This window comes from Patagioenas fasciata, chromosome 6 (assembly GCF_037038585.1).
Source record: "Patagioenas fasciata isolate bPatFas1 chromosome 6, bPatFas1.hap1, whole genome shotgun sequence".
Classification (NCBI taxonomy): domain Eukaryota; kingdom Metazoa; phylum Chordata; class Aves; order Columbiformes; family Columbidae; genus Patagioenas; species Patagioenas fasciata.
Genome location: NC_092525.1, coordinates 26,563,756 through 26,588,171, shown reverse-complemented (window position 1 = coordinate 26,588,171; position 24,416 = coordinate 26,563,756). Strand labels below are relative to the sequence as shown.

Genomic DNA, 24,416 nt, shown 5'->3' with positions numbered 1-24,416 from the left:
ATTAGAGGAAAGGGCTGTATTTCAGCGACATATGTGACTGTGAAGCACAAGTGCTTATTCCAATAAAGCTCAGAGTGCCTTATAATGACACGCTAAGCAAAGCACAGGCTATACCTTCCTTGAAAAAATGTTCAGACAACTCCACTGAATGTTTTCCTCCTGAAAGATGGGTTTTTTTCAGGTTCTCTAGGCAAAGAGAATTACCTAAGCTAATATATCTCAGTAGCGCTAACTGAGAGTGTAACATGTTGCTTACCCTGCAGTGCATTAATAGTATCTGGTATCCAGCTGATATGAGGCAACTCATATTTCTCAGATGAGAGAACCCTGTGGCTCAATTGTGAGATTTCAGATTAAAAGATTTGCAGAGCATATAATCATTACAATACTCTCTTACCTAGATTCCAGGGCTTCCTCCGTGGTTCTGGTATTAATTGATAGTACATTCACTGGTTGGAGCTGTGACGATTTCTTTTTTGCCCTATTGAGCAAAGATAGATGTTTTAGAAAACAGTAATCTATGGTTGCTTGGTAAGGGATATGTTGATTTACTAATCTAATTTTTTGTAGGATGGCTACGTATAATGGTCTCTTATTTTAACACATGGAGCTGTAAAAAGAGTGACTGTTGGGCTCTGGAGCATTTATTTTCTGCCTGGGTATTCTTTGCAGCATGAAAATCTGATAATGTACTGTTATATGTTAATCCACCTTGTAAGCTTTTCTGAAATAATCTAGCCCAGTTGGTTTTGACCTTTTTCAATTTGCAAACCTCTAAATGTTTTCCAGTAAGATTATGAACCCTCTCTGCACTCTGAATTTAAGCTAATGGGTAAAAGCCTTGCTTTCCCTTGTTACGTTTCAGGGCTTGCTTGGAAATGGTTGTATGTCAGAGGTTGAAAACCACATGTAATTTAATGGCCAAAGTCACAACTAGAGCAACTTGGCATAATTCCACTGATTTCAAAGGAAAAAATCCTTCGATAGTATCAGTTAGAATAATGGCTAGTTTATTGTACATTAGCTGAGGAACTTCCCCTGGCTTTAGTCCTTCTCTATAGCTTCCACTGTGAATAAGACCGAGCTCCATTTCAGTGTAATTATATCTCCTTTGGGAAATATTCCTTACTTACTACGCAGACTAGAACACATCGAAGGTCCCAAGAGGAATCGTATAAAAAACTTCACATGAGAAAACTCATCAGAAAATTCTTAAAATTTTATGTTTGGTCTCAGTTATATCCTCGATGTCTAATTTTTAAGATGGCTCTTCAGTCAGGTGGTGCCTTTTATCTCAGTAGTGCAGTATAACATATGCACAACTCTAATGTCAGTTATACAGTTAATAACATATATTGTGCTTGGCTTCTCCAGTCAAGTATTGATAGTTCTACTATTGAAGTCTTGAGCAAGGTATCAATGTCTCTGAGCAGAGTTACGCTGATTTACACCAGATGATCATATGTGAAATAATTTTAAGATGCTTGAGGTTCTTCATAAGTGCAAAAGAAATAATGTTGCTGTTTCTTTTGAAAAAGAAAAGCTCAAATAGGAAGGTAGATATCAAGAAAAGTAACAATTAAGTCTGAAATGTTAATAACTGGATATCTTTTCTGAAGATAAAGTATTTACAAGACAAGAAAATCTCTGAAAAATGAGAGAAAAATTGAAAATTGTCTTTTATGCTGTTACTGCCTAGCTCACTTTGCAGCTCCATCACATGACAACGAATAACTAAAGAAAACTATTATTATGCAAACCACTTCAGCACAAAAGGGTATTACATATCACATACAAAAGGGGATTTATTTAAAAAGCACAGCACATTCAGTGTTTAGGGTTTGCAGTTGAAATTCATGGCCTTGCTTGCCAATATTATCATGCAGCTGGGTATTATGCTATTGCTTTACTCTGAGGGGAAAAAAAATCACAATAAAGATATTCAAACGAGTTCCTACTAAACTGTTGTATTCTCTTATGTTGCAATATCAGTTTTAATTATATTTGGCATCTCTTGTCTAGCACAAAGGTCACAATAAACACTAGCCACAGAAAATTTGATTGCAAACAGAAAATGTCAAAATGCACATCTTTTGATTTAAAAAGCTATCAATGGAAAATAGTGTTAGGCATTATTTCAGTGTTGAAAACTAGGACATTCAGTAGGATTGATAAAAAAAATTTGCTCTTCTTTAACAGCCATGAGACCAAAGTCTATCCTTCTGTAGAGAAGGTGGCTTCTGACAGACTCTCTCTTCTATTTGTGCTGTAAAACAAGGGTTTATTATTTTACTTCTAATTAATTTTATACCTTTACAGAAATTCTCTCCTGTTTAAATAAAAGGAAAATCAGCTGACCAAAAACATTCCTGATGAGTAAAAGATGAAATGCAGTCTCAGAAATCTTAAGCTTTTTATTACATGACTATTCAAACACTAATTTTGATGAGTAAATTACGTCAGTCTTTATAGGGTTGGGTACTTCTTGCTTCTTCTGTATGCAGTCTTAGTCATCTTACTAAGCATCAATGATTTTCTAGAATTCTTTTAAAGTAATGTTTTGTAGAAAACACTAACAAGTCACATCATACAATTCAAGCACTTTCAGAAGAACAGCTTAATTTTTCTTTTTAGCATATATCACATTTCTTTCACTGGCTCTTAGATATGTACACCTCTGGGTATCTCCAATCATGTTATCAAGTCCTTATTTCTGGTTTTGTTTTCTGTTTGGTCCTGAGTTGCCTGAGTATTGCCATCATAGAGGGCCGAAAGATACACATTCTGTGGTGATTTTATGGACTGAAAAATGAAGAAATGGCACAAAATGAACATTTTTGTAGGGGGAAAGGAAAAACAGGCAATGAAATTGTTCCTTGGCATGGATTAGTACAGAAGCCAGTCTCAGACCCTGAACACACTGTGGCATCCAAACACTAAAGTCATGCTAGCCCTGGGTATACAATAGTTAGCGAAAGAAAAGAGAGCTTCAGAAAGCTGTCTAGCAATTAACATACTATTCCTTCATTTCCTTTACATTAATTGAAAATCCTGGAGATGCCACAAAATATGGTCCCAAACTCACTTGCTTATACTGCTCTTTGGGCTACTTGTTCATTTCAAAATGAAGAAACAAATTCCAACCTTCTTATTCCAAATTTGTAATTACTACATCTTCTCAGGTACAAGATATGTTAGGAAAAGTAATGGTGAAAGAAACCTAATTTCAACTGATGTACTTAAATATATACTAGGATTAGTGTTGAGACGTTACCATTTCTGTAATATTTTGGTCCTAACTTGTATATATATAATCAAGTATTTAAATTTAGTACACATGATTAAGTGTTCTGATTTTCTTTCTTCTAGCCCTTCCTCCAAGTTAGTAAAAAATATAATTCCAAACTTATGTGTCCAACATACATCAAGAATAGAAATGTGCATTATGTGGCCATCAACATGTCTGGTACTTAAGCTCTCTACATCACTGCAACCTGATTAACTGAGGTCCCAGCTTTCAGAAACCAAAGGAGGCAAATCTATGGGGTCAGCAATGCAGTTTTGTCGGTAATGTAGTATTTCACAAAATGCTGTGTGCAGTAACAGGGCACAATGACACAGTCCTTTTAAAAGAAGCAGATATTATGATTGCTGTTTATTGAAGGAAAGATTTGGTCACAAGTGCTTGAAAAAATTCAAGGTGTAAAGCAGATCTTTGCAATGCCATAACTGCTGTACCACCATGTGGAAAGTTTGCACTGCTCTGACGATTTGTCCATAATGGCTCAGAATCCCTCTGGGGAAACACTGGTTTGCTAAGCCTCTGTTGTTCCACTTCCACTGTGCCACTCATAGGATAAGGAGAGCAGGAATTTTGTCTAAGAGGGGAACTGGTTGGAAAGCTGCATCTCCATTCAGAGGGGAAGTCTGACACACTGAAATCTGTTTTCTTTCACTGAGGGAAAAGTCTGAAATGACACAATTTCCAATAACAAATGTGTGTCCTAGGAATTTAAGTCAAAGAAACTGACAGGCTCCATTTGACTCCTAAAATTATATAAATCTATGCAAACTGTGAAACTGCATAATTTGCGGTGCCCTGATATTATTTGTAGCTACAACAATCTTGCAAATTTAACTTTCATTTCAAATTCATATTAACATTTTTTTACATTCTGCTGTACTTCTTAAAAAACCAATACCTTCAGGAAGTCAAGCTTTGACCCTGTACTAGTGGCACTAGGACAAGTGTTACTGCCAACTGCTTTCTACAAGTGGCACTTGTAGCAGCTCAAAGAAAATGTCTACAGGAGCATAGTCACCCATCTTCTCTTCATGGATTACTGAGTCACTTCTAAAATATTTATCAAATTATCACTTTCAGGATTGATATTTTGGTTGTGATCCAACACCCTCGTCCTCATGCTCAACTTTCCCAGTTCACTCTACTTAATTATTGTCACCTCCACATTTCCTGAAGGAGAGAAAGAACAGATCTACTGGGGGTTCTGCTTCCTTTGCCCTGTGCACTATTGTGTGTGGTATAAGCTTCTGAACCTGTGACATTGGAAATGTTGTTTAGAACACCCTATTATACTAGCTAGATACTGCCTGTATACAGTCTTGTATAAATAATGGTTTACTCATGCTTCCATTTAAGTATGATATATTTTTTACCCTTAGCAGCCTTTTTTTTTTTGAATTCTCAACTTCTCTGGAATAACCAGACAAACAATACAGAATCAGGAAAATGTGCGAAACAGGACATACTAATTGCTGGCTCCGATTAATTAGTACCTATAAGCCCACCCACATGCATGGCCTCAATTGCTAGGGATTTACTTGCATGAATTCAGTGGAAGTAGACAAATTTCAAAATACCTTAATCATTATTTTAATTGACAGATGGGCTCATCTGTTGTGACTGCTCCCAGAAACTTACATTTCTTAAACTGAGAAGGGACACAGTAGGATCCTGTTATTTAGGTTGACAAGGAACCAGAAGCCTAACCAACCACCTGTAGCTAACACACAAAATACTTCGTCTTCATTGCCTATGGTTTGCTTTTGGGCTCCCAGATGAGTTGCTCTGATTTACCTGGCTGCAGCAAAGGAGAGGATTTATTGCTTTGTTTTCAAACATTCTTCACTCCTAACAACAGGAAGCTAGTCAGGCCCTATGGCAGAGTCTGGGCCATTTGCCAAACCACAGTGTGATGGCCTTCTAAGGAATTGAGTCAACAGAGGCTTAATGACATTAGGTCCTGGATATCCCTGGTAGAAACTAAGATGTGAGCTTCTCATACTACAGTGGGAGACGTGCATTTCTGCCTAATGCAGCCGTGTTGTGAGGCCACATGCTCTTACTGCTCCCCTTTAAAATCAATCTTCCTGACTTATTTTTTGCTCCAAAATACCATTCAGAAAACTTCTTCAGATCTTCTAGGCCACATTATTAAAAATGCTTGCATATCCTCTGTTAATTGCTGTAAGTTCTGCTGAAATGTGAGGGTCAGTTCTTACAAAACAGTATTTGCAATGACTGTACCACAACCCAAAATTTACCATAAGTTTAAAACCTGGACACATAAGTGAACTGCCTAGTTTTACCTTCAGTTAAACCATCAACATGGCTTCAGAACAAGGTTTTAAAACAGCACTACCTAAAAAAATAACGTTATGAATCACCACTTCTTACAAGACTTCGAGAGGTTTTCCCTTTTCCTGTTTGTAAATCCTTAGCCTTTGCATTACAATTTTCTCAGACAGGAAAACAGTAACAATTGATTTGCATGGACAAAAGCAGTTCTTCTCAGTTTCCAGTCCGGCTTCCTCTGAGATCTCATTGACCTCCAAAGTTCAAGTTCTTCCAACAAAGTTTTCGTTGGGACTAATAGCCTTCAGCATCAAATCATTGAGTGCTATAGCCATTACCAGTGCTTTTAGTAAGGCTATATCAGCATTTCCACATAAATTCTTATTTTCAGAGATTTATAGCTTGGCTACAAAAATATAGTTTTATGCTGAGACTTGGCAAAAAAAGTTCAGTCTGGAAGTGATTTTACTTTTTATTTTGAGGGATCTGCACAACTCTGTGGGTGTTTTTAGACTGAAATTCTGAACAAGACCTTGACTTGCTTTCTACATCCCATTGGTGCCTTGGCGAAATCCCAGCCTCACTTTCTAGGAGTGTGGATCTACCTCTGATAAATTATGGGTGTTTTAAAAATGGTTATTCCCTATGTTATAGAATCATAGAATCATTTCAGTTGTAAGAGACCCTCAGGATCATTGATTCTAACCATAACCTAGCCTAATTGTAGCACTAAACCATGTACCTAAGAACTTCGTCTAAATGCCTTTTAAACACCTCCAGGGATGGTTAAAGATTTTCTATTTGGATCTAGTCACTGCTTCTCTGGAAGTCATTTTAATAAATTGAAAATTAGAATGTTTTTCAGAAGATTTAGCCACCTAGACTAATGTGTGAGACCAACAAAGTGCTCTGCAGTAAGAGGGGTCTGAATGTTTCTGTTAGCATCTTCATGTAGAGTGACTGAGGAACCTGCTGGCCCTTTAGCAACTGGAAATGCTGATGGATTGGGGGTTGAAAACCCTGTATGGAGGATGCCCAAGGGAAGCTGTGAGGAATGTGGGGAAACTGTGGCCTCCTGCCTCTTTCAGGACCTGTGGCAGTTCCCTGGTTGCTGGGGCTGAATGCCAGGAGGAACAGGTGAGGAAGAGGAGGAGGCAGGCACCTTTCTCTCCAGCATCCTGAAATAAAATGTTCACCAAAATTAGAGATGCTTAGACCAAACCTAGCAGAAGTACTTACATGCTCTGCTTTGCACAAGGCCCTTCAGAAGAGGTTTGGAGGCACCGTCTGAAGGGAAAGATGACAGAGATGCCATGGAGTTTCCGGTTTCCTTTGTAAGTAATTCCTGTAAAGAGATGACTTAGTCCTGAGTCACTGGCAGTGGAGGTGAGAATACAAACATGACACAACATGCAAACATGTCCAAGGCTACAGGCTACAAATGTAATTGCTTCAAAGGAAAATATACTCAGCTGAGGTGATGACCTAGTGCAATTCAATGGTTCCCATGACTACTCATTCATTCCAGACAGAAATTTGAACAAAACAGAGACAATTCCCATCCTCTAATTACCCCCACATCAGTCACCAAAACTAAAAATGTCTTTCTTCACAAGTGTAGGACAATGCCTAATGCCTATGTCCAGCAGCAGGACCACTATTTCACTTACCCAATACCAATAATATCTTTTGTTAACCCTCACTTCCCATATGAAGGAAAAGGCCAAGACACTCTCTAGACCAGCCCTTTGTTTCAGATGTGTCAGTGATTACCACAGTTACTCCTGCAATCCAGGCAGACCACCCTTATTCTGTCCTGTTTTCAAGCAGAAATATATTGGTCTGCAGCAACACCAAGGCAACATCCTCTACAAATGAGACACTGGTAACCATAGAGAATTGATGGTGCTGCATCTGAGTAGGAAATACCAACCTTCATATCTTTGGAAGAGCTCTGTTTGAATCCCATTCAGAATTTTTTTTTTTTTTTTTGAAGCAGCTCATTCTAACTAGACTAAATCAGTCCAAACTCTGAAACTTCTTTTGAAGGCCTAATGGCAGGGGGACCTCACAGATGGGATTAGAAAGAAGAGAATGAAGTAGCTTTACAGATGTCTAAAGCAGCTCCTCCAAATGTAAGGACTGGCATGGGATAAAGCTTGAAACTGAGCAACTGAATATCTAAGTAGTAGATGGAGGCGGCCAGCATCACGGGCTAATTAGTGAAATAAGTGATTTCTTGATCCTGAATGAGAGATGATAGGTAGGATGAAGTGAAGCTATGAATGGCTTTGGAAGTGAAGACAAGATGCTTATATCTGGTAGAAAAGGATTTTTATATTTGACAAGTCCAAGTGATGGGCTAGGAAAATGATCTCTGCAGTTTCATGCCATATAGAATCTTGTCGGCAAAATTGCATTTCTCAAAAGCAGAGGAACGGAAATTGCAGCAATCAACAGAGCTTGGTGATAATTTACATATATATTAATTCTTGCATAATAATGATCACTGGGTATGTTCTATAACTCACTTCTGTAAAGAGAATTGTTTTTAAAAATTTATTTGAAACTTACACTGAAGCATGTCACATAGGGAAGTGGGCATTTAAAAAATATTTCTAATAAGATTGTTTTGTGTCAGCATTTTCACTGCAAGATTCTTGTAAAATTTCTAGTTTTATAAAAGAAAAATTACATACCTAACTAAAAATCCTTTTCAGATGCTTTTTTTTTTTTGATTAAAGCTTTTGATTTAAATACAGTACCTGAGGGCATTCAATGCTCATATCCATGGCAATTACGTAATGTCTTAGCTGGTGGTCTTGGTTTATTTCTCTCTGGGATCCGATACCAGGAGAGAGGTTGTCCATTACAACTTGGAGACAACTCTGGAAAGTCAACATACGCTGGAAAACACAGATATCAAGTCACTAAAGACACCGCCTCCTAGACATACAGATTTTACAGCACTTCTCTGCTTCGTTTGGAACAGTATTATGTTATAGTGGTTCTGGCTGTAACATGTAAGAAATTCATTTTATTCCCTATTGTATCATATCCTTCATTTCCCCCATGCAGAAACTGACTGCTGCACACACATTCTTCCAGGACAAGGCTTTTCCTATTAATAGACAACTTGCTCCGAATGAACAAGGTTTCAAGTGCCTGCCTAATTTAAGCGGACCATATGTCATAAGCTATAGTATCCTGCTAGTTGAGAATAAAATAAAGCAAGATTGGAAGGAAAAATAGCTTCCTACCATTAGTTGACCTCTCAGACTCAAATTTTCCAAGATGTTTATTTAAGTGCGCTCAGAACTGTTTACTTATTCTGTGCATCACATGAAGTTATGCACATTTCTAATGTATTCTTAATGGGGGTGCTGTCTCAGAACATCTGAGCGTTACCACAACACAAATAATAAGGTACCAATCCTCCTTCAAAGTGAGGCCAGCTTCACATTTTACTGCTTCAGCTTTCCAACTTGTTAAAACTGCAATACATTTGTTTGTTATTTATTTTGTGTCCTGTGATTGTAAGGTATTTAAATTTTTCCTCTGCTAATGTAAAATATGCTAGCGGATATATGTTTTTTTTTAAAGCAAATTATATTAATTACTATTGTTTAACCAGCCCATCTCGGCTACACAGTTGACAGAAATATGCTCTTTCAGACTCTGAGTGGTTATATAATCAGCATTCCTCACAAATATTTGACTCATTAGACCTAACAATCACATTTTCCTGGCAAGTTGTCCAGTGCTGGGTGCAGAGTCAGAGAACTAGAATATGTAAAAATCAGCATTTTCATTTACTTCCTCCCGCTCACCCCATGCATTTCTACTGTATTTTTTCCTTCTTTGTTTTGTCTTTCTCTAAGTATCTTTTGAAAAGTAACATTGCCAGATCATTTCATTCAGGTTAGGGGATGGATAAGACTATGGACAGCTGTCAGGCACACATGCTGCCATATTCTGAGGTTTTTAGGATGTAGCAGTTGGTACTTCCAGTATAGGTCCAGCTTCCATTGCCCTTATGATCCAAATTGGCGTTGTCAGAAGTCTACGTTGATATTGGAAACAGAGAAGGAAGAAATTTGATAGCTAGCATAGCTTACAACTTCATTGTTTTCTCCTACACTACTTGTGACTAAAAGCAGCAGAATAAAGGATTTGTCTTTCAAATGAAAGAGAAAAATATTTGGTGAAGAAAATCTTCGGAGAGAAAAAATTGTTGGTAATGAGGAGGAATTTTATGTGCATATTTTACCCAGTAATCATTTGCTACCTTATGAATCTGTAATACTGAAAGGTGCCTGCAGTTCAGATACTCAAAAAAGCAGAAATTAATAAAATTTAACACATTAAGATCATACATAGGTAAAAAAAAAAATCCAATCAATTACTTGCATTTGCAAATACCATAGCTGTTCCTCACCTTTCTTTTCTAATTACTTTAGCTCGTAATATACACTGAAAAGTGATGTTTATAGTTAAAAGAGAACAGCAATGTCCATAGGCAATAAGGCTGATTTTAATCGACAGCAAGAATTATGCAACAAAAAGCTCTGTGGTGTGGCACAGTGTCCTCCAGGAAACAATCCATGGCCCCAGTCCCATAAACGCTTTGGTGCTTCATGCCTGTGGGAGATGTTCATGAGGACCAAACCCACTTCTGTGTGGTATTTAAGATGAAGGTCTGATTTCAAATTAGACAGGTCTGTCAATCCTGCCGTGTTTCATGGCAATGCACCACCCTACTGCCCTTATTTGTGAATTTCTGGTCTTTTGGCTGTTTGACAACTGACAAAAAAGGTAGACACCCTAGATTCCAGAGTTAAGGGCCAGAAGTCTGACACTTAGCAAACTGTGGCATGTATGTAGAGGTTCATCTGCATCTGTGCCATTGAACCCTGTGTACCTGGGCCACACCGTCCTTAGTTTTTGTAAAAAGAAAGCTACATATAATGGTATTTCAGTTTTGAAATGTTAAAAAAAAGATATTTTGTTTTATGATTTTCTCTTTTGCATAGACTAGTGGAGATGTAATTTAAGGAAGTATGTTGGCACGTCATTGACAACATTTTAAAAGTGTCCTTAGGAGTCTGGCAAAAAAGGGCTTGGAGTTGCACTGCTGAATTTATTTCAGCTTGCTCAATGCTAAAGAAAAACTGAGAAGTCAGGCTTTGACTAACTGTGCTCTCTTTGAAGAAAGAATTGTGATTGTTGGCAGAGGAAGGAAGGAGCTGGGACAAAACAAGGGAAGGAAGAACTTGCTTTTTCTTTCCACCAGCCAGCTCCTTCATTTTTGCTGTCAAAATTATAACTAATTTACAAGATAAATATAAATCTAATTATATATTATTTAAATTTAATTGAAATTACAGAAAATTACATGTCTTCTGAATTGAAAACTTTGAGTATTCAGAGAAGGAAAAAGGAGAGAAATATGCATGAGGCAAAGGTCACTTTATTGTCAACAGAAAATAGCCTCAGTCAAAGAAAAAAGTTCAGGTTCACAATTAATATATTTTTAACTCAGTATATATTTCTTTCCTTTTCAATGTTATCTCTGATTACAGAAATATGGTCAGAGATCTAAAAATACACAGGTCTACAGCTTAGGTGTTTCAGTCTCTAAATACTTAAACATAGGAAAAAATGTATCCTTGAAAATAAAAAGTGAAGGAGGACTTCCTGCAGTCCTTCTTGAGTAATGTATTTTGTATATATATAGGGCCATAAGATGTCAAAATAAAAAGGATTATCCTGAGAAATGTGTTAATTGCCCCAATTGTTTAATGTAGCATCTCTTAATTTTCATTATGATTGTATAAAGGTTATGAGCTAAGTCGTGAGGAACTTTTCTGCAGCAACATTTACTGTCCCAGCTATTATGAACAAATTTTGAATGTATTGATTCTATTTTCTAATGCCCAGATGAAAGATACGCATACTTGTTTAATTAATACAAAATAAATTAGACAGGGACACCCCATTACAGAACTTAGTCACTTAATTAGAACTGGTTTAAAAAATGACTTATTTATGCAAATTTCTCATAAGAAATGAGAAAATGAAAAAAATATTTTCAAACATGAAAAAAAATAATCATTTGCACTACTTTTTTGTTGTCACATTATAGGTACAAGTCTCACCACAAAGAAAAGCAAGAATTCAGACTTTTGCATAAACGACCTCTAAAGCAGGGCTGTCCAACTCATTTTCATCAGGGGCCACGTCATCCTCATGGTTGCCTTCCAAGGGCCAAAGGTAATTTTAGGACTGTATAAATGTAACTGCTCCTACATGACATTCAGCCCTTGGAAGGCAACTGCGAGGCTGATGTGGTCCTCGGTGAAAGTGAGTTGGACACCCCTGCTCTAAAGCAATGGAACCCTCTGTGAAATTCCAAGAATCACTTTTAAACTGAAAGATGGAAAGAATCCATGTCTGCAAAATATGTCCTTCATACAGGAAGACTGCTAGAACAGAAGCTTTATGATAGGGACACAGTGTGGGAACACAGTTTAAAAAATCTCTAGCAAATTTAGCTAGGTGTAGAAGATCAACAGTAAGGAGGCCATATGACTCAGTTTCTGCTGATGTAACATCTTATATTTACTGGAAGAATAATATCTTCTATGCATTATTTTAAAATTAGATCTTCTATTTTTTCACTACATAGTTACACAATACAGATTCTAAACCAAATCTTTTCCCTGTCACTAAGAAACAGATGTGGAGTAGTGGGCCGATGTCTAGAAATATAATGTGAATTATTTGTGAAAATAAAAAGAGCAAACTTCAGAAAAATGAAGCAGTGTTTCAAAGAAAATAAAATCAAGTAGCCAGGCAAAATTTTTGGAGTTTTGTTAGATTACATCCAATAGAATCACCAGATTTTCAAGCAAGCTGTGGATTCAATATGTAGGCTAAAAAAATACATATAAGCATAGTTCAAAAATTTACTCATAACCTGTCAGTATAAATGTTAAAGTGTCCCATTCATGTAACCTAAGTGCAAGTAAGAAAGAAATCAATTCAGTCATTGGAGTCTTCATTTCAGTTGTCAGATACCTTCAGCTAGAACTTCTTTGAATAGGGACTGAGGGTGCTGAGCACTCCTCAGAAATCAGCCCTTAACCAGGACTAAAAATCAGAGTTTCAAATATCCAAACAGGCTTTTCTTCAGTTTGAGCAAATTTCCTAATGACAGTTATCTTCATTTTAAAAATCTGGAGATGACTATGATCTTCAACAAGACAGACACTATGATTTACTTCAGAGTTTCCACTGGGTGAAAAACTTGGCAGGATCTCTCTCTTCCTGATAGAGGATGAAAGACGATCTTTAGTGTAGTGTTTTTTTTTTTTTCTCAATCTGATAACTGCATTTTACTTAGCTGGAAAAGCTGTGATGCTGCTTCAGTGAGCGGTGCTAAGCGTGATTGCGAAGCAAGAATAAGCACTTAGACTTCTAGGGTGTTTCCTTCTAGATCCAAACAGAGGACAATAATCTCACCAATGATCTCACAAAGCAGAAAGGGACTAATGTCAGTACCTACCTGGTTTATAGTCTGTCCAGAAAAAAGGTCACTTAACTATGGGATTTGAGATTTAACCATAGAGGTTGGGTTTGTTTTTCTTTTTTGTTGTTTGTTTGTTTGTTTTTTTCCCCTGTAGGAAAGAAACAGCCTTCCCCTTCTCCAATCAATAAAGAACCTAATTGAACAATTCGGTTTCTCAAAATATTAACGGGTGCCAAATTTGTAATGAAAATGTTACATGTTTTCTATGATCCTTTTTTTTTGGGGCAAGTATCTCATGTATAGCCAGTATCTGGCATGCCTTAAAAACCATAGAGCTAAAGAGCCAATGAAAATAGGAAATGCAGCAATCTTTGAGAAACCTACCAGTTTTCAGCTGGTGGGACTTGGAATCCCATAGGATGTCAAAAAAGGCCTGGTAGTCTCTGGGGAAAGCACTGCGAGGTGGAGAAAAAGCACAATTATGTTTTTGACATTTTCCTCAAAAAAAAGTTGTAATTTTTAATTATTACTTAGGGCAAATTATAGTTGAAATAATTCACTTTTTGAGAAGAGTATTTCCCGGCTCGCTATCACCATCAGGAAAATGGCCTACTTCCGTACGTCTTCCTCAACCAGCACTGCCAAGTGGAAAACTTTTGCCCTGATGTAGTCTGAGGACTTAGTATCTGATAGGGCAAGATTTTGCAGCTAACATTCAGATTTTTACTGGCTCTATCAGAGTTGAATACATATGTAAAACATAAGCGCGTACTTGGAAGAAGCAACAGCCTTTCTCAGGAATCAGAACTTGTAACGCCTGTTGTATGTCTTTTTCTTTCCACCCCAAGCCAAAATTTACATTTTAGCCCAAATACATCTAGTGTCTGGAAATATCTGAATGCTCTCCTCTCTTGTTCCTGAAAACATATTTGGTGAAGGCTGAATTAAAACCGTATTTTCTAGTTAAATGAAGTTTCATAAGAAACCTTCCTCCATCATACAGAGAACTACTGGGAACAGTGAAAAGACAGCAAATGCTCATGATATCTCAGCCACTGACAGTACTTTTTTTTTTTTTAAATCTCTTAATGAGAGGAAAACTTAAGACATGAGCTTCACAGTACTTTAGTTTTTCAAAGTACTTGTCATTTAATGAATACACAATTAGTGCCAGTCAGGGACAGAGTCATGGTGAAATTCCAGTGGAATACACCTTGATACCAGCTGAGAACAGAGCCTTGGGTGGGCGAGTAAAAATTCCTGTCTGGGCACCTGAGTATGATCAAGATCAGGGGAATTACAAGGAGCACACAGAAGTGCAGCAGTGTAACCAACAGTGCCTGTGCTTCCACACTCCGTTCTTACTTCAGAAGCGGCACAGTAGCGGCATTTTAAGGGCATTTTCTGAAATGACTATCCATCTAGACACATTTAAACACCTCCATACATAGGGGCTTAAAATATTTTGAAAAATAATTATTAGTCTATAATTTTTTTTTATTTTTTGAAAGCTGTAAATGAGCTCACTGTTGTGATGTGTTGCCTCTGAATTCTCTTTATGACTGACAATAAACTACAGGTATTAAAAAAAATTACTGTACTTTCTGTAGGGGGCAGGCTGATCAAAGTTTTTATTTTGTTTTCTAGTAGGAAAACATTGGGAAAATCTCTTTTGCCAAACCAACATGTAAAACATTAACGATCAATGTCCAAAATGTTTTCAGTGCTGGTTAACTAGAATTATTTTAAAATCTTTCTATTGGACTATTCAGAATGAGTCATGCAGAAATGAATATTTATGTTCCCTCTGACCTCAAACGTTTGTGGCCTTGTAACGAGGTCACATAAGGAGACTATGGAAAGCTTCCACATAACTAACTTGATAATTTCTCTCCTTAGTTCAGCAAGTTGTGTATGTGATGCACACCACATGGGTTTCGGTGCATTCGGAAGCACATTAAGTTCTCACAGAATTCATTTTATAGCTATTTATTTGTGAATGACGATAACTGAAAATATAGAAGGAATGTTGGGGCAGGAAGACAAATTGCAAGGGAAAGCATTTTGCTGCTGGTGGGGTTATTTTTAAATCTGGCACTGATTCTGTCACCTTTACACACACAGTTTTTCCCAAAAAGATATTCTGAACACAGCATAAAATTCCCAATCCAAAGACAAGAATTTCAGTAAAATAAAAGGTAAAAGCAGCTGTGTAGGTTCTTGAAACCTTTATTGGATCTTCTGAAATGATTTTTCTAGTGCTACTGTCTTCTGTGTTTTCCAGGCATATTTAAAATCTGAAAAATATTTCTTATACAGATACAAGTGCACATATTAAAGAGCATGATTCAGATCAGAAGGACCGATGAGCCAGTTGTATATGCAACAACATGATGAAGTAAATGACAGGAAAAAACTGAAATGGCAGATTAAGGATTTCCTTAAAGCCTGAATAAGAGAAACTGAGATGACACTGACTATTATGTTTCATACAGGGAGTTTTTTTGAAAATGTGGACTAGCAGGCGGCACCTAGAATGATGGAATTGCAGTATGCAGGAACCAGAGACATCTCTGGCATTGTGTGCAGTTCTCAGCAGCAAAATAAAAAAGTTCAGGACTCAGAACTTTAGAGCACTGCAATGCTTTTCAAGGACAGACTGAAAGAAAACTGTCCTACTGCAGAATGAATCTTCAAAAACATGACTTAGCCTAGAGTTAGAATAATTTGGATTTCATTGGATTCATGGAGCATGATGGACAATGTAATGAAAATTACATTGGTCAGAAAAACTTACATGGAGGTTGAAAAGGATGGAAAGCATCTATTCACCTGTGTTAGCCTGGTGGACAAACATGAAGCTCTTTATTTATTAGGTTCCATTATGAATTTTTAGTTGCTCAGCTAACCTAAGGCCAAGGCAATAAACAAGTTTGTTCCTTTTAACTTTTAAATCAACTTTTAAAGGCCAGTAGTACCAAGTTAAATAGGAGCTATTACTAATAGGGCTGCACCCACTCATACCAACACAGAACTTAGGCCACTGCTGGAATATATTAGGTCATGACTTGATTATTCAGAGAAAAAAAAAAAGCCATTGGAACAACCTCAGGATACATATTTATTTAACTTTTTTTTTTTTTTTTTTTTTTTAAATAAAGATATAGGGATTTGAGTGGGATACTCATTAGTACAGGTGAGTTCGGGTGGTCTTCACTTAGCATCCCCAAGTGAAAACTACACTCAGTAGCAACTTGGGGCTGAGGACAATTCTCTGACTGCTCTCCTGAGAGTGGCAGCCACAGATCTGGGTGTAACTGTGCCACTGCTCTTGTTTTTTTATTGCTGCAGAAAATTACAGACATTTAAAAGCATGGAAGATACCCCATCTATTAAAAATGCTCCTATTTTCTTACATGTTTATAAGGTCTACGGCTATCCACTACGTAATTGTATCAGGACTTTCATTTATATTCTTATTATACCCTATATCCTTGTTGATGTCTAAGGATCAACAAAATCATATAATTAATTGACACAAGTGGGATAGTTCTCCCAGCTCATCAAAATTATTGTTGTAATGGTTACCTTAACTACTTACAAGAGTAAGACCAACTTGAGACTTTGTTCGGCATTAACTTTTCTAAGAATGTTGCAAAATGCTGACCTTCCAGAATCCTTGGTTTTTCACCATGATTTCCTCCTGCCTTCAGCATCAACTAGTCTTACATGTCTTCACAGATCCAGAATATACATTTTTTGTGCTCCTATAAGATGCTCCTCTGTACTGCAGTGCTCTGGGACTACCAGGTAGGTATTTATGAAACTCCCTCTTTAGAATTCCTTTTAGAAAAGTCTTACAGATTTGTAGACATGAGATTTTTATAAAAGCTTACTGAATTCAGGAAAATATACTAATCTTCTAAAATTAGGTAATTTCACTGAAATATGCTTGTTATAGAGTTATCAGATCCATCTTCAGGAAAATTGTCAGATCTCAATAATAGCACTTAGTCACTCTTTCACAGCATGACTCTCACCCTTGATCATCATCAGTAAAGTGAGGGCTTGCCTGTTTGATCCTGCCAGAGAAGTTATTAAACCATGTTACTTTAGCTGAGCAATATCCTAATGGAGAACTACTATGAAATGGAAAACTAAACTCTATGTTTTCTAAACTAAAGGTTTTAATGTACTGAAAGGAAGGTTCTAAATCAAAAAGAATGTTCCAAAATTCAAACCAGAAGGTACAGTCATTGCTTATTCATTCCTGCCTATCTTCAACATGGAAGAAATAATAAACAGCATAAAAGGCTGAGGACCTACCCAAAAACAGAAAGGATAACATCAGTATTGTCAGACGCTAAGGAATGTGACTATGCCAATTAATGCTCTTGTCTCCCATAGTCTAATTGGAAGCTTACATGAATAGTTAATGGAGGAGAATGGATAGCGGGGAAAGGCAAGTCCTGATCTGTCACGCTGGGATCTCTGGCTGTCAGACAGTGCCAGCGAGGCGGCAGCTTGGCCCCCACTGCTCCCCACGCCAGCCGGCTGCATCTGTGAGATGGGGGAGCGTGCTGGTGCCCTAAGGCTAAATTCTACCCAGCTGATGAAAACACGGATGGGTGGCTCGTGCTTTCTGTAAGACATTTTCATATTGTTAGTTTTAATGAGGCAACCCCCAGAACTCCATGCATGTCTTCACACAGCCCTGCCCTTTGTGCCTCTTGGGCTACACCATCTCAGGCTCTCAACCCTGCAGACTCTCTAATGCTTCATCTCCCCATCCAGGACTTCATCATGGCTTTCACACAAGCAGATGGCCTACCAAAGGGCTAGTGCAAAATGGTAATGGGACGGACAGACGGACGGACGGAAGGAAGGAGATTGAATTTGGCTGAACACTAACATTGAACAGAACCAGCATCTAATCAAAGTGTCTCTAGAACAGGAAAGAAAGGTGAAACTGGCTGTACTGTGTGCAAACAGTTTGGGAAGGCACTGTAAAACAGCTTAATATATAGTTTGCAACCTGAATACTGTCACACAAATGCCATTTTGAAGCAGCCAACAATCAAATAAACCTACCGCATCAAACTGAAATCAGGATAAAATAATCATCCCGTGTAGTCAATTCCTAAATAATGTAAAGTGGGTACCACAGGAAACCAGACAACTTGCAAATGATGCAGCTGTCACTTAGGTGATATATTAATATGTTATAAGAAAAGATATTGTTATACACTAATTCATTATCTATTAAAGGATACCGGATAAAAACATGCCATTTCTGTTATTAAAGGAATGTTTAATCTCTAACTTACATGAGGTTTGGTGTTTGTGAGTCTATAATAAATAAGGAAGGAAAAGAGTTGTGGGAGTGTTGTAAAAGTGTTTCAATTAACTTTTTATTGTTATATCTTAAAACATGGATTGTAAGCCCCTTACTCAGAATTAGACATGCACAATAATTACCTTGTCATTTATGGCACACTCTTGTTTTTAACAAATATATGATGCTTGTTTAAATGGACTTTTGGAGTGATTAATACAAGTTCTTTTTATTAAATGCTATGTGTACCGCTAAAGGATGTAGTTGCTAGGACACTAGTTAAATAACTGGAAGTTGTTTGCGTGTGTAAATGGATGGAGACTGTATTCTGTCATGAATTTGTGCAGTTTTTAAAGATCTCAGTGACATATTTTGAATGTTGATCAGACAGAAGCTGCATGTATTTAAACAGATAAATCTTAATATTTAAGACAGGCAAAAATAAGATAAACTTAAAATGAGCTGGGGGACTTTATCTGCCAATGCCCCCCCTGCAACCCGCTTCCCACTCTGTTTTTAAGCTTAAATATTTCTGGTTTTCATCTAGTGATATTTATGATAGAAGGCATAGATATCCTCCGAAAGAGAGACCAGAATATAACAGTTTTCTCCTCCTTCCTTTCCTCTCTGCAGGTGAGTGTCTTAACTGGTAAACCCTAGAGTTATGTTCCTTCTTGCTTGCTCCCATCTGTCTTAATTTCATTCCTGCAAGCCCCAAGCAGCACTTGAAGAAATGAAAAGTTATACACACCATCACTGAGGACAGGACTTCATAGCTTGAAAAGATGAAAGGTCCTTACTTGCAGCTTTAACTGAAACGATAATTGTAAACTCATCTTCCAGAGGCTTAAAGGGAAAACATTTGGTTTTGCTTGTGCAGGTTTTCCTACATCTGAAAATATTTTTTTTTGTCTCATTAGGTGTTCAAAACCAAAAGTGAAGGAAAAAAAGCCCAGTTACTATTTTTACTGTTTTCTGTACTAGCATTTGCATTCCATTGACAATATTTGCACTGGGCATGTTTAGACATGTCCTTTTTTTCTTTTTTTTTTTGAGTTTTCCCAGTTCATCTAGAGCAACGACATTCAGATGTTGCATCAGTCCAATACCAGGTGAAAAAAACTAACCTTCAACTGAGCAGACCTTTTAGTCACTTCATCAGATATTTCTAATCAGGCTAGTTGATCTAATTAATAAAAAAAGTATTTAACTCTTTTCCACCTAGTTTCCTATGTGTTGCTAAATAAATTTCTAGGGCCAGCAGGTGAAGATGATTCAGTTTTGAACACGAGTGCAACTTTAATAACACAGTAACAGTCAGCAATAAATAATTAATTTTTAAGAAAAGCTGTTGTAAATTTAAAGCTTAATACTTAATATTTTATAGTTTTAATATGTTTAATAAAAATAGTTTAAATTGTTTCAAAGACTCTAATGCATTAATATATGCTTCCAAATATGCTTCTAGATTTAAATATTACAACAGAACTAGTATTAAATTGGATTTTATACATTACTCAAAGAAAAGTCTTTGTTTCTACCCCTTACGACTAGGTAGCAAGAAAACTGTGTCTGGATCCTGTTTCCTTTCATAGGGTCACAGCATAAACAAGGATATGGTCACAGTGATTAAAGGGATTCTAAAAGTGACAGCAAACACTGCAATTGGGCATGAGATTAATTGGGACATCAACTACACACTGGCTCCACAGGAGAGCAGTAGCCAACCTCCAGCAGCAAAACAAGAGTTCTGTGCCTCTGGCAACCAAATCAGGGTGACTCCGATACCAGTTGTTTCTGGAGCAAAACCAGGTGCTGCCAAGAGATGGCAAAGAAGATCGGGACTCACCAGCTTGGCCTCCTATGAGTACCAGCCTGGTAAGACAGAAGATGGCACACGAGAATCAGAGCGAGGGAAAAGAAATATTACTGCTCCCATTTCACAGACGGGGAACGCGGAGCCTGCGGGAGAAGCTGTCCGCTTCTGCCCGCAGTGAACCTCAGCAGTGAAAGCAGCTGCTTTTTGTAGCCAAACTAAATGCAGAACGGCACGATGCCACAGACATCTCCTAAATGGCTTTCTGAGGCAGGGACAGAAAAGGAATCCAGTCAGATGGTCTCCAAAGCCACTGTCTTAACCACAGCTCCCTTTCCATTGCCCAGTTCTCCCTCCTCCCACTGCCTCTCTCCCTCCGTGGCTGTGCTGTCGGAGGCGATTCACTCAGGAGCCAGGGAAAATGGACTCTTTTGAAAGACCATCCTGTGCAATTCCTTCTTTTTCCTCACTTTTGGGTCAGTGGAGTGGTGTACTCAAAATTCAACTTTTATCAAATTTATCACCTTCAATCATCATCTATTAGACCCAGCAGCATTCCTCTAAACTACTGAATCACATTTCTGATCAGTTCCTTTATATTGCACTGTGTGAAATAACACAGATATTATATGTAACCTGCAATTGCAGATAACTGGGTAACACCCCCAGAAGCCAATTAAAAAAATATCACACTTGGTGATTTCTTTTGGATATGAAGAGGGATTGGTTCTGCCCTCTCTAGTGAGGTTACATATAAATAATAAATCTATGTACATATAGGAGTTACTCATGAATGTAACAGCGGCAGATCTGAGTGATAAGCATTGTAATCCAACAATAAAACTTTACTGTCACTTTTTGAACTCTGGATGAAAAATATCAAAGAGCATATTTTCACTCTACTATGAAGTAATAAACAGATAAAATTAATTTCACAGCTCACAGGTAGAATAGTACCTGTGAGAAGATGCACTTTGATTTATGTTAACTGAAAAATCCAGATTTTTCTTTTTGTGTCTTTTAAGCATACAAAACCATAGCATGGAACCCATTGGGAGCTATGTTGTTCTAGGAGTATCAAACAAAATGAAAATATTTGTGTCTTTGGGGCAGAGCAGGAATTGTGGGTGGATTTCCTCCTCATTATTTGAGGTCTGATCACTTCATGTAAAATAGTTCAGAGCTATATCTTTGTCTCTTCCTTGTCCTCTCTTAATAGTGTGCATTTGCATGGGACAGGGATAGAAATACAAGTGTTTCTGATTTTTCTGCTGCCTAGATAGACCTTGAAGTGGCTGACAGCTGTAATTTGAGGTTCTTTTTTATCTGACTAAATGACAGTAAAGGGAAATCAATAGCTGTGGGGCCAGACTAGACACTTGCTCTGACTCTCTGCTTTGTAAGATCCCTGAAGGCTGACTAAGTCCATAGTCACTGCAGTGTAATGGGTACCAGCCTGTTTCTTGAGCCTTTACTCCTCTTGGGCACCGTTGCTACAGCATCCTCTTGGATGTGAGCATGTGAGAGAGTTGCTGATCTGAACAGGGACACTGAAGCAGCTCTCCTTGCACCCTTCCTCCCTCTCCATCCCTAAGTACTCTGAGCACAGAAAGGCCCTTGTTTTCAGCCTAGGATTTATGTTAATTAAATTTCAAACAACTAGACAAATGCAATATTTCAATTCCACATTTAAAAAGAAAAACATGATTGTCATGAACTGACAATCAGCAACTAAATGCTTTGGTTCCTAGGGGAAAATTCACCTAAATACATTGTACTTGACCAGCATTTTGTTTTTTCTACACTCTAATGCGCTGGTCATAAAACATCTGCCAGAGAGTATACAGGTGCTAGAGATGATTGCCTATATAGACAGGAATAGGCAGGAGCCTAAACACTGTATTTATTGGCTTGGCTGTTTATCCTTTAGGCTAAGGTCATATGCATTAACCTAGCCACTTCCTAGGTTTATTTTAAAAGGAAAAATAAAAAACATGCCTAGTAATGCTAAAATTTAAATGATTCCAGGTGTGGTGTTCAGTGATTATTCAGTTAGGCTCTTGTTAAGGCTTTTCTGAGAGATTTAATTTACTCTGTTTCTGTGAGACACTGGTGTTTTGCCTGAGCTATGCGCATGAGAAGTGTAGCTCTGATGGCACCATCCCTAATGCCCTCTGAAAGGGATGAGACTTGCACAGCTGGCAGCTGAGCAAGTGCCTTCATGTGGCACTGGAACAAAATGTGTTGTCTGCTGCATCTCTTTTGACATGGTATTGTCAGGACCAGCCATGGCTCTGCAAGGGAAGGCCAGTCAGGAACTGGAGGGAGGATCAGAGTCAACAAAGGTGACAATAAGGGGGATCCAGGTAATATTGAGGGAGGGCACTGCAATGCCTAGAACAAGAGGGACAAGGATATGAGTGTGTCGAAGAGAGGGAAAAGGGTGTGCTAGGGAAGGACTAGAAGGAATGTCAGGCAAAGCCGAGCAAGACAGACCTCCTTCCTTTCCCTGAACCTCCTCAGTAAGTTGCTCAGCTGAGTAACAATGATGGCCAGGGTGCAAGAGAAGGGCTGTATAGCAAGAAACTGGAGGAGCTTGTCTTTGCTAGCAGAATGGAGGCAGTAGAAACCTGGTCTTGCTTTGGGCTGTTGAGCTATTTGCATTAGAAAGGCAGGCACTCTGCAGATGTACACATGGCAAGAAAACACAGGAATTAAGGGAAAGAAATGGGATCCACATATTCGAAGGGAGTGGGAATTGCAGTACATATTAATAGATCTTTTAATGGATAATTCATTAATCTGTTTTGTGCGTGTCTGGACTACACATTTAGATGTCATTTGACACCCCACTAAATTATACAGTCTACAACAAAACTGATACCGTCTACGTAAGGAGTGTGCTGGCAGATGATCGTGCTTTCAGCCTTGTGCCAGTGGTAATTGCTTGGAGACAGCTTCCACTAGGTTGCATTAGCATCAATTCTATAACATCATCACGTACCTGAATGTTGGAAAAAGAGAGTGGAACATGGAAAATATCCCAGGAAAGAGCAAGAATTTTAGAGAGGGCAAAATTATGGGGTCCACAAGAGCATGAATAATAGTGACATTTTATTTTCTTTGTATAAATGACTTTTAGACTAAGGCACTTCCATCAACTTCCCCAGAGCTGTATTAATTTTCCAGTTCTGCCACCAGCTTCCAATGTACTTTTGCAAGCCACTTAATCTTTGAGAACATATTAAATATATATGTTATTAGTTCTAGAAATAAAAATATGATTGCTGGAGTCTTCTCCTCCCAAATCCAAACCTCATGACCTTCCTGAAAATAAATCTCTTTTTGAGATTTCAGTATTCTGAAGAGTGCTGAGCACAGCCCAAAATCCACCCCAGCCCCCTTCAGGTACATGTGGCCACCTCTTCCACACAACTTGTGGCAATGCAAGACAGTGCTTATAACACACGGGTTTGCTGCTTTCACTATAGTGGACAGAGCTTCCTCACAGCCATCCTCTAACACAAAAAAGGTGAAAGTTGCATTTCCTTAGGTGTGGCTAAACCATGTAACATAAACAGAGCTCATTTTTGTCTCTGCTTTTCATTTATCCCTAAGAAAAATACTGCCTGGTTATATTTAGCATTCTAAACCAGTCACGAGAAGGGGCACTGGGCAGGGTTTGTGGTTTCTTCAAGCAATCTGCTGATCACACCATCCTCGGTAAATCATGCCCTATGCACAGCCATTAATTCACTGCGTACTGAATTTTTGGGGTTTTCTTCTTTTTAGAGGTCAGTAAAACTCCTTTTCTTTGTTCACCAATGAAAAAACCTTACCTAGCAAGACACCCAGGCTTGGACAGGGCAGAGCACACCCAGCAGGTCATTTGTTCCTGTCCCAGAGTCCTCCAGGGAGCTGCTCACCTCCCTGACCAGAGCTCTCGCACAACTAGCTCTTTGGTCAAAGGAGATCAAAGTTTTGGCACAAGCTTTGTCCCTTTTTTAGAATCTCTTCAGCACAACTGGTCAACCATATAGGAAACAGACGCACTGTCTTTTCCTGACCAGTGATGCATCAGGACTGTTTTCCGTGGGCTGAGGAGCTGCAGGAGAAGGACAATGCACCAGGTGATGCT

General features: G+C 38.1%; 1 long non-coding RNA gene across 1 annotated transcript in view; it reads left to right on the top strand.

Moving 5' to 3' along the window:
• The window catches only part of LOC139828297 (uncharacterized), a 39,729-nt gene extending 21,130 nt beyond the window's left edge, over nucleotides 1-18,599 (top strand). The window contains exons 6-7 of the long non-coding RNA XR_011739762.1: nucleotides 16,869-16,937; nucleotides 17,922-18,599. This is a non-coding gene — a long non-coding RNA (uncharacterized lncRNA). The remainder of the gene's footprint in view (nucleotides 1-16,868; nucleotides 16,938-17,921) is intronic.
• The last annotated feature ends 5,817 nt before the right edge of the window (nucleotides 18,600-24,416 follow it).